The sequence below is a fragment of the Sinohyriopsis cumingii genome, chromosome 3, assembly GCF_028554795.1.
Source record: "Sinohyriopsis cumingii isolate HCF-2022 chromosome 3, ASM2855479v2, whole genome shotgun sequence".
Classification (NCBI taxonomy): Eukaryota; Metazoa; Mollusca; class Bivalvia; order Unionida; family Unionidae; genus Sinohyriopsis; species Sinohyriopsis cumingii.
Window position 1 is genome coordinate 69,498,912 of NC_142963.1, and position 12,106 is coordinate 69,511,017.

A 12,106-nucleotide genomic window follows, 5' to 3' on the forward strand; every position below is an offset into this window, starting at 1 on the left:
TACTGTTTCAGGACACGTTTATTGAAAATTAAAATGGAACAAAACGAAAGATTAAAGTACATAAAAGCCAAATGGTTAAGTACAGCAATACAAAACAACACGAAAGACAAAAATACATAAAGGTCAAATGGTTAAGTACAGCAATAAAAACACATCAAAACAATCAAAGCGGAATATAAACATTTCACTGTACAACATGTTTTTAGTAACCAAGGTGCCCTAGGGACAATTTGTAATGTTCTTTCAGTCTCTACATGTGGTAGAGTCACACAGGTGTCCTTCCGGAATGGTGTTTCAGGAATGTAATACCCATGACAGTCCTGTCCTGAAGGAAGTGGTTGTCCTCAGTGACGGGGTCTTCTAACACTGTCACTAACACCGGTTTAAAAGTTACTTGTTTCCTTGGAAGTTTGAATGGAGGATCACAACTCATAATGGGCCACTTGTTTTGTCCAAGCTTCAAAACCCCAATTTTTCTAGTCACGTACATCTGTCCACTGAGGGTGTAAGTCACAAGCTACACACACATCGTCATACACATCTGCGGTACCTAAAAGTTGACGATTTTGTTTCCCCGTAGAGTTCGAGAAGTATCCAGATGAAAACGCAAGGCTTTTAACAAAATGAGTCTCTCTTGGACATTTAAAGAGACCACTTTCATGTTTTATTTGGTGGTAAGTACTGTTCGTAAAGAGTCCACAAGGAATCGGCTGGTAAACGAAATCACAGAAAACAAGTAACTAAGACATACACTAAACGTCGACCCCAATTCAATGTAGACAGTTCTCGTAATAAGTATTGGTAATCTTCCGCTGTTGTAATACTCTCATTCCTTCCACGGAATCTGTTGTATCACTTCTGATAAAGTTAGTGGTATGGTAGCCCCTTTTATACCCTCTTTTGTCGGAGGTAACAAGTGTACTTTCTGCACAGAGATAATAGTATGCTCAGAGATGATCCAGTGACGAATATAAATTGTTTAGTCACTAGTTCACACACTACACATCGCATTTTCGTCTAAAGACAAAATTCGATAACGTAAACGATTTTGGTAATCCTCTGACTCTTTCTCTGGAACTTGTTGTAGTATGACCAACATGTAACAAGTAGGATGAGTAGACACCAAAGTCTTCTGGTCCTCGTCCAGTTTAACAAAGTCTGACCACTGGAACAGTTTCATCTGAATCAGATCTCTTATAGCATTCAGGTACCAGTGGTTTAAACATCGGTGACGTAAATATTGCAATTGTTCTTTGCATTTCACTTGTATTTTGATCAGCTCTCGGTATATGCGTTCTTTCAACTCCACAGGCAAACCACGAATGTTCTTTTGTAAAGTATCCATGGTCATGTCAGTCAGTATTATTTTATTTAAAATCTTCTCCTAGAGTGAAAGTAATGAACATAGTGAGTAATTTCTGACCACCGCCATTCAGGGTAACGGCCAAGAATGTCAGTAAAATCTTCTCATGTAAACGGTCTAAAGCGGAATAATAGGATGAACGCACACTTGATCCAGAGAAATCTGACCCGTTTGTTGACTTTTTCACTTTCCTCTTGTGAATTTCTCGATACAAAAGTTCTACAGTCATCCATTGAGACTTTGCTCTGGCAAGTCTCTGCCAAACTTCCTTGTTGATCTTCGCTTGCAGTTCGTTTGGTAATCATTTAATATTATTTTATAAATCGGGTTTAGATACTGGTCTTGGTGGTGTCCAACGTCTGACTCCTAACGAATCTGGTTTCTTAAACGACATGGTATGTCACTTCAGTAACTCTGCCCCACTTAAAGGTAGGTAGTCACAATTCGGATAACATCGAGTGTCTTCCAGGTATGCCGAATCTTGCTGTTCCCACCGGTGAAATGACACGCCGCAATGAAACACTTGACTTTATCCCCTTCGCCCAAGTAGAAAAATCCGGCTCTGGCTAATTCTTTGGAGGTAGGTCCTCCCAGATATTTAGGCCATTTTCCTTGGAAGGTTTGAAAACGTATCGAGGAAGGTCAAGTATCGTCGTAGCAACGTCTACGTTTTCCGGGCATGATTCAATGTTTGTTCCGTCAATGCTATACGTGGCACTATTGAACAACGCCATGGTGCCATTATTAACAAAATCAACTCTAGCATCAGCTTCATATTCAGCATAATCTGTTTTTAGAATTTCACATTCTACTTCAGTAAATGCTTCAGCGGGTAAGACATATCTGCTTGTATAATAAACTTGCAGCTAAATTCGCCCACGCTGATTTGGCTCTCGTACATCATACGAATAATATTGATAATCACGTAACGATTCATCCTTCAAAACTGGCGCATCCATGCCAAATGCTGGATCTGATATACGTTTGAACATTTTATTATAATTGTTATCGTCTAACACGAAGACCACTTCCTGCTATCGGACTAGCAGTTATATTATTATCTTTTTCTGACAGGGGTAAACCAGCCAACTCTGCTACTTTTTTTTAATTTGCAGCTTGATTTATTATTATATTGACATTTGAATGCATAACTTCAGTGTTGGATAGTTTTACTGGCTGTGATTTTCGTCGTGTTAATCGTGCTAGTCTATCCTTGATTGCTTGGAATGTTTTACTAGCAACATCATCAACAGCACAAATTCCTTTATCACGAACAACGTCAACAGCTTTCGATGATTTATTGTTTTGTAATCGGTATTCCACTACTGAACCCATCACCGTAGATCGCTTTGTACGTTGGTAATCACGAATTTATCGCCCTGATCATTACGGGTCCAGGTTGATCATTATGTATGATCATCTTACTTTAGTCATTGTCTCTAATTGCATACCTCAGTTACTGTGGTAATCATCAACGATTTCATCGATTATAGATCGACAAACATTAATGTCCATGATACGGCATGTGAATTATCTTTGACAAATATCAGCTGTTTCATTAGGATTTCTGGGGAATTATTACCGGCTCGTTTTCAGCCAATCCGAATCTTTAGTCGTTCAGCATCGGCAAGGACGTTGCTATGACATGGAGCAATAAGACCACTTCCTCGATGGACCGAATCGCTCAGACCACTTCCAGTTGTTTCTTATGCTTTTTTCTTACTTGTTGAACGTAATTCTCTCTTTTGTCTGATTTCTTGAAATTGTAAATCCTCCTTTTCCTCATTGCGAGGTCATCTGAATGTCGAGTTTTGGGGGAATGATATATCTCCGGGTAATGGAGCTTTTTAGCTTCCTCAGATTGCTTCTTAAAATCTTTGAATTCATCCTTATATTTACCAGAGATTTTAGATATACCGTAGTATTTTCTAAATACAAAAGAGATCTATATTCCCCCTGAAATATCGGTGTTTACTGGATCTAATAACACTGGACAACAAATTTTTACAAAAGTCATGTTACTGAAATAAAATTAGTCAATTCTTATCAATTTTTATGTGCTGAACACGAATATGACAGTCAAATTGCAAAATTGGCTCTAGTTTTTTTTGTAATCTGCAAGAAATTAATGTTTACATAACGAAATGCATTCCAATAGTAAAAGGTCAACTGTAATAGCCTACCTATAAAAAATCAAGTCATTGACTACATCTTAGATTTCTTCGCCTGTCTCTTGTACAGCTGTTCGGGAGCATCTCTGAGGAGTGTCCAGCAGTAGTCAGCCAGCATTGTAGTGGACCATTTTCCCTGGTATCTTTGTTCCATTGTTGCGATATCTTGATGAAAACGTTCGCCGTGTTCATCACTAACAATACCACAGTTGCTAGGAAAGAAATCCAGATGGGAATGAAGGAAGTGAATCTTTAGAGACATATTGCAGCCAAGTTTCTTATACTTCATCAACATGTCTTCTACTAGTTCCTTATAGTTTTCTGCCCTAACATTTCCGAGGAAGTTTGTAGAAACTAGGCGAAAAGCATTCCATGCTTGTTTCGCGTCACCTTCCAGCAAGTTGTTGAACCGGTCATCTTTGAAAAGCTCTCGAATCTGAGGACCCACAAAAACTCCCTCTTTAATCTTTGCTTCGCTGAGTCGAGGGAATTTTTCATGCAGGTATCGGAATGCTGGCAAAGTCCGGTCAATGGCTTTCACGAAGTTCTTCATCAAACCTAGTTTGATGTGAAGGGGTGGTAGCAAGATTTTCTGAGCCTCAACCAGAGCTGGGTGTTGGATATTCTTCTCTCCAATGGCTACATTCTGCCTGTGAGTCCATTCCTTCCTCATGTAGTGCATTTCCCTTGCTCGGCTATCCCACTCGCATAAGAAACACATGTATTTTGTATATCCTTGCTGCAGTCCCATTAAAAGGGCAACTACCTTCAAATCACCACAGAGGTGCCAGCTGTACTTGTTATACTCAATGGAATTCAGTAGCTGCCTTAAGTTATCGTATGTCTCTTTCATGTGGACAGCATACGCTACTGGAATAGATGGAAGAATGTTTCCATTGTGCAAAAGCACAGCCTTGAGACTCAGTTTCGAAGAGTCCACAAATAGTCTCCATTCTTGTGGGTCATGAGTGATTTTTAAAGCATTCATGAGGCCCTCAATATCGGAACAGAATATCAGATTACTTTCCTTTCTGAAGAAAGGCTCCAATTGCTGGTGGCGCTTTCGATATGCAGTAATTGTGACATCTTCTTCTAGAAGATTCCATTGTTGGAGTCTTGATCCTAGCAATTCTGCCTTGTTCTTTGATAAGTCCAAATCACGAATCAGGTCATTTAGTTCTTCCTGTGTTATTCTGTGTGGGGTTGATGATGCACCACAGTGAAAATCTGGATCACTGCATGCTGATGGACCAGGAGAAGAACAGGTCGATTCACCTTTGTCTTCGTCAGATGAATCAAGAGAATATTCTGCTGGAGGTTCTGGAATAGGAAGTCCCTCACCATGTGGAACTGGTCTCAATGCAGACGGAATGTTTGGGTAGACTATTCTCGACTTCTTTCGCTTCGTTATTCCGCCGGAAAGAGGAGGAACCAAGCAGAAGTAACAGTCATTTAGGTGGTTGCTTGGCTCTCTCCACACCATTGGGACTGCAAACGGCATTGATGACCTTTTGCAATTCAACCACTGTGAAAGCTGTGTTGTACATGTAGCACAGCATATATGCGGAGCCCAAGGCTTGTCTTGGTCACCAACCTTGCATCCGAAGTAAAGATGATATGCCTTCTTCACTTGAGAATTGATACTTTTCTTCTGGTTGGCAAATGTCACTTCCCCACAAATATAGCAAAAATTGTCCGCGGTATTAACACACTTTCGAGGCATTACTGTTCTTTATTGTACGTAAATGGATAAAATGATAAGTTTTATGTAACAGTAGCTTGAACTGTCTCGCACAACGTCTAAAATATTTTAAATGCTGAACCTATCTGATTGGGCTTTATATAGTACACTGCTTACGTCAGCTTCAGCAGCCGCCTGGCATTAGTATAATAGGCCTACACATGTATAGTACACTGCTGACGTCAACTTACTTCAGCAGCCGCATGGCATTAGTATTGCATTGCATCAGAAAATGATGCAATCAACTGTGGATGATGTGAGCATGATGGTATTATGCAATGTTACATCATTATTCCGGATGTTGCTGCAGTCCTACTGGAGAAATTTACACAGTGAAACATAGAAAATGAGGTATATGAATATCTTCAAAACGAGAGCCAATACAAATTTTTCACGGTTATATTCGTGTTCGGCACACCAAAATACTACAGATTAGGGCCTTTTCAAGTCAGTAATGATTTCACTGTTGACCAGTGTAATTTATCCTTTGGTAGCCTTTATAACCCCTTTTGTAGCCTTCGTAACCGGTTTAAATAATTATTCTGCACCTTCTGCAAATTCCACCTGAGACTCCTGACGCTCTTGCAATTTTTGCTTGACAGTATCGCTGGCTAGAATATATTTTTTTTTTATTGCCTTTAGTTTCTCTCGATCTAATCAAGCTGTGTGAGATTGCATTATTGATATAATAACGATTTAATTACTCACACACTACAGCTGCAGACAGGCCAGTACTATATCACAACCCCGCCTCTATCAATAAAGATTGGAAAGTCCATGAATTTTTAAAATTAACTTTATTTTTTTATTTGGAAATGTCATTGTTATCTCTTTTGTCTCTTTTCATACATTTGCAAGCCTGGTTTCATATGAGTTATTTTGAATTTTGCTGCTTTATTACAGTTGCATAATCTTTCATGCCATTTCATCTTCTGGGGCACATAATCTCGAACGATCTGAAAAGACGTCTCTACATACATCTCTTAACGTTGATGTAATGGTTCCATTTCAGTTTCTACATAAGATATAACTAGGTTCTCTTCGCTGACCGATTGGTGGGACTGGATTAGGATAATCTTATATAATCTTACATTTTCATCTTGCTCATTTTCTTTCGATAGTTTACATTTCATTTAGTTGTCACACAAATCATATTACAGGGGTCGACAACCTACTGCATGATTGCCACAAGGTGGCACGTCAAGAGGTTTTGTGCGGCACGCAAAGGATAGCCAAAAATCTCGATTTTAACAGTTTTAATTTCTTACTGGACACGCACTCGTTCATTTTTTAATTAATCCGGAAAAAAGTTGCACGCTAGGTAAATTAGTTGCTGACCAGTGTCTTATTATCTTAAAGAACTGCATTCGCCATTTGAAGCAACATATTTTCGGAGATATCCCAGTATTTTGTTTACACTTGTATGAAACTGATATTTCTTTACAACTTAAATACTTGAAAAATATTTGATATAAGATCAAGTTTAGCTGAGGCCTAATTAATCTATGCTGTTCATCATATATGCATAAACCATGCTTAATATTCTCTTTGTATGAATACATGTATGTAAAGATGGTGGTGTAATATTCAGGAATCCTTCATCAGTTATATTATCAGTACATGCTCGCTAACTTCTGCATCTTAATCATTTGCATTAAAATATTTTGATTATCGTAAGTAGAATTTCCAGTTCTTTAAGAATCTGCATCATTTACAACTGAAATAGACAACACACCCACCCACCCACCAACTTGAAAAAGAAACATTGTTCTTAATCTATGGTCTTAAAATAAGTAACAGAAAGAAGCTAACCCGCTAAGTTCTGTAAAACGTAACAACAATTTAATTCTTAAAGTTACAAAATGAATACCTAAGAGGAACTTACAGCACTTACTTATAGTACTTATACTCAATAGGCATATGAGCACCTTGCAATTCTAATAAATGCTTTAAATAAATGGTTCCTCTAAAACTAAATCTAAACACAGCATTAAATACATCTGCATAGAGAAAATAAAACAGTGAAAATAAAATAGGAAGAGGAGAAGAATACCCGATGAATTAAATACTGATATTTTAAGTGGCCTATAAAAATAGATGATTCGTAAACATTTAACAAAAAAGAATTTTTAGAAAATGGACTGAAAACAGAGAAATAAAACAAAAGAATATCTGTAACTGTAAGGCCAAATACTAACCAATTAATTGTCAGCTGTAATACTACTGGCGTAACTTTACCCATAAGTAAATTTCATCCAGTTGATAATTCTAAAATACATAAAATACTAAATCCAATAAGATATAAGCATGGAGCGCAAGTTTTAAAACATTTAAATATGTGATTTTTTAGAAAAGGAACAAGAGAGCAGAGATGGCGAACAAAGAGAACAAGTTCTCAGGTTCAAGGGAGCAAGTTATCGAAATTAATCCTGAATAAATACCACATGTAATGGATGGTTTCTAAGCAATGCACTTTTTCTTCTGATTAAGGTATAACTGCTTTAGTGGCTTGTTTCTACCATCTTGCTACATGTTTTGTATTTAAATATATAAAACAAATTAAAACAAGTTTACAATTTTGCAAACCAGTAGTTCGAGAATAAAGTTCTAATGATCAAAATATCCTCAAAAATAAAGTGAGCAGCTTTAACAGCTTCTACTTTTCCTTTATGTTCTTCGAGTTCTTTTGTGAGGGACTTTAAAAAAAATCATTTTAAACCTGTTATCATTATCTTTGTGTATTGTATGTTTGCTAGTACTGTTCACGTCAGAGGATGAACAAGGAATACAATGGTTTAAATTTATGTCTATTTGATTCACGTCTTCAATGTTTGCAAGTTTTAATCATCTCCTGTATAATTAAATTGATGGAACACCAAACATTTCAGCAGTTGTATTAGCTGAATTTATGTTTTGCTTTAATGCTTTTGTATGGTTGTTTATCTCATAGTTTCCATAATTAGAATAGTCCAGTTTCATGAATTTATTTACATCGTTTATGTTCCTACAATTTTTGTTATAGTAATCGTTTACATGTTTTCTGATTTCATACATGTATTTCACAATGTTACAACATGAACACAGCATGGTATCCATTTACTTTAAACAATTGTTTAATTTTAATTTAGAAATATGGTAAAATGTTTGAGCATTACTAATCAGTAAGCAAGCTATTTTTTAGTTGAAAGAAGACTGAATAAAATTAAACTAATCTTTAAGACATACTTACGTTAACAGATGTTGTTAGTTTAATGAATGATATGAAAGTTAAATTGAAGAAATTTCAAAAGCTGTAAAGGGAAGCGAAGACATTTTAAAAGGTCACCAGAAAGGTAACTTTACAAAAGAGGAATCATCCATGGAAAGTTAAACTTGTAAGATAATATGGTAAAATAATTTAAAAAGCTTAATGCGGAAAACTTAAAATAAGAGCAAGGAGATAAAAATGCCATAATTTTCAAAACATGAACAGTGAAATAAACTTTGTTATTGCATAGATGGGATATATATTTCTTTTGTTCATATATTCAAATATTTTAAGACGTCTGTGAACAGTGATCATGTGAGAGAACAAGTTCGAATAAGTTCTAGCAAGCAAGAGGATAAGCAGAGACTTAAGAGATCAAGGTAACTGCATGCCCAGGGATGCTGTGAATTTATATTTCATTTTGTTCCCATTTTATTAAAATTATTCAGATTATACAATGCAATATAATATGCTTAACGTTCTCAATAAAAGCAGTTCTAGCTACGAGTCTATACGTTATTTCTTTCGTAACTAAGCAAAATGATTGGACATAAAGTAATAGTTTTAGATTATATTATCGTTGTTATCTTCTTTATTTTCGCAAAGAAATAAATAACGGAAAACAGATAATAGAGTAACAGAGCAAATTAATATGCAAAGCTTAATGCACAATCAAACATACACAAGTAACAAAGCACATATCAGGTTATTTAGTAGCAAGTATAAAAATATATGTAGCCCAGCTGCAATATCTATCCAACAAATGTAACAATTGTATATATTCTTCCATAGATATAAGACAATATTCATTATAAAAAAGCAATACAGATAATGACACTAATTATATGTTAACATTTTTTCTATAACTTATTTAATTTGCATGTATATGAACAATCGGTATTTGTCAAAAGTGACTTTACCCTTTGCACTCAAACTGTACCAACAAAATCTATAAAAAGTGAATCAAATTCTTGCAAGAATTTTTGAGGAAGGTTTGGTAGTGCAAACATGAGTGTCCGTGGTCCTAAAACGAATAAGGTAGCATTAATAAAAATGAAGAGAAGGAATAGTGAGCAAGATCTTGAGAGCGAGACAACCAAGTTCATAATTTCTACCGAAAGCAGACAAGTTAGCAGTGATTAAAATTACACTTTTATAAAGCAAGGTAAACAACTTCTTAAACGAGAGAGTGAGTTATCAAACGACTATTAAAAAAGATAAAATAAAAATTGTGAACAAAACTATAAGAACGTCTTGATCTTGATCTCGATCACGATTAGTTCAGTAATATATCATAAAAATATTTGTGCAACAAATAGCGTCAACTTACATGTTTTCACTTCGACAATATTTCTGCTCAGACTATAAACTAATATGGAAAGACAGGATCTTGTATACATCCCTCCATACTGCAAAGAAATCCAAATGAAATGCTCTGTGTAGTTCCTGAAAATAGATTTTATTATATGTATCTTAATCCTTTTTAACATAGGATTCCCAAAATAAAATAAAAATCTTTATAACCTTATTCTGAATATTTGTTGATACTGTATCAAAGGGTTTTGCAAAATCAATAAAAAAATTAATGACCTGGAATATTATATTTTTTGAACATTGCATTAATTCGTATATTATTTTAATGTTATTGCATGTGTATTTGAATTTGATGAATCATGTTCGTGATTCTGATAGTATGGTGTCTGACACCATTTGTATAACTTTAGCTGTAAATCATAATGCTAATTTATAGATTACACTTAAATCTGTCTTTGGAAAACAAAGAATATCACCTTGTCTCTGACTGACTGAAAGTTGTATATCATACCATTCGTTAATTGATCTAATGATAAAATAGCATGTCATTTAAATAAAGATATTTTAAAACTCCATCCTAAACTGACCAGATCCTGGAGATTTATCATTTTTCATCTATTTAAGCATGCTAGGTATTTCATCCAAAGAACCAGACTGTTTTAATAGTTTGAGGACATTTCTCATAAGTATTTGGTAATTGGGCCAAAAGACTTATAAAATATATTTTTATTCTGAGTAGAGATTATTGTAACGATTTATAATTTCATTAAGAATTTGCTTTTTATGAAATCAAATATTTTCTTTTCAGGATCTGATTCTATTCCTTTTGGCTATAAAGTGTATATTCTCTAAGGCATAAAAAATACTTGGATATTTTTTTTTTATATCTTATTGAGTCCACTGGTAGCTACTTCCAATCGCATACGTTTGAAGTTTACCCTTCGTAATGGTTGGAGCTGCTTCGTTTTCCTTAAATTCCTCTACTGTATGTATCTTTTCTTTAAATTTCTCTACTTTTTCTATTTGTAAGTCCATTTCTAGCTTATCAATTTCATTATTTATATATTTTCATTTTCTCCCTTTCTTTTTAATTATGCGTAGCAAATAATATAGTTGTGCCCCTTAATATCATTAATAAAACTTCTAAAAATAAACTATTATTAATTGTATCATGGATATATTGTATCATGGATATATGTTACAATTATGTCATTTAATTCATCACAATATAAACAGATAGTGCGAATTGTTATTTTCCTCTGTTAATTTACAAGGCTTTTATTAAATTCCCAGAATCCTTTACCACGTCGAAAGTTAAGAAGTTTCGGTTTAAGTGTGGTATTCACTTTTCCGACTTTTAACAGACGTAATTTTGGTGTAATTTACTTAGTTTGTTACACATTAGGAAATAAGAAAGAAAAAAATACAATGTAGTTTGTTTTGTTGGATTTTTCCAGGGACAAGTGTATCACTGTATATGTGGATTGAGTACTCTGTAATAGTCAGCCATGTTATAATCCACTGAGTATGTAAAAAAAAATGTTTTTTTTTAAAAACATTTACATACCCTTCCAATATGAAACTGAAACTGAAGTCACCGTATAAAATATTGCCTGAGTTATTCAACTCCCTTATTATTTCTTCCACTCTGTAAAAATGTAAGTATCATCTGAATTACGACCATACAAATTAATAAGTGTTAGTCTATTGTTTCCTATATTCAAGTCAATTCCAAATAAATCACACTTTACATATCTTTTCGTTCCTTTGTAATTTAAATTCAAAGTTGTTATTGAACATTATACTTACTCCTCTTAAATTTGGCTCATGTGAGTTAAAAATATAACTATATCCCCATTGTGTCTTAATATGTTTATCTTTCTTTGATGTAAAGTGATATCGAGTTTCCCTGATCTATTACAAGTTTCTTTTTGTCCTTGTTATGTGCAACGTAAACCTGTTTAGCTAGATGCATTCCCAGCATTGTATGTTGTCGTACAATGTATGCACAATATTTATAACATGGTCTGCATGTGCCCGAAATCAAATTCTCATTAACCTTTCTCCCATGTTGTAACAACAGAATTGCAAATTTTGCGGATTATGTAACAAAGATAAATATGAAAAAGAGGAATAAGAGAACCCCAATGATATTTCATCACTCGAATTAAATAAAACCTAGAAACAATACATAACTTTCTGTTTATTTACCAATCGTTTTACATCTAAGGTAATCTGTTTCAAAATTCTTTCACTTTCTCGTCAATAGA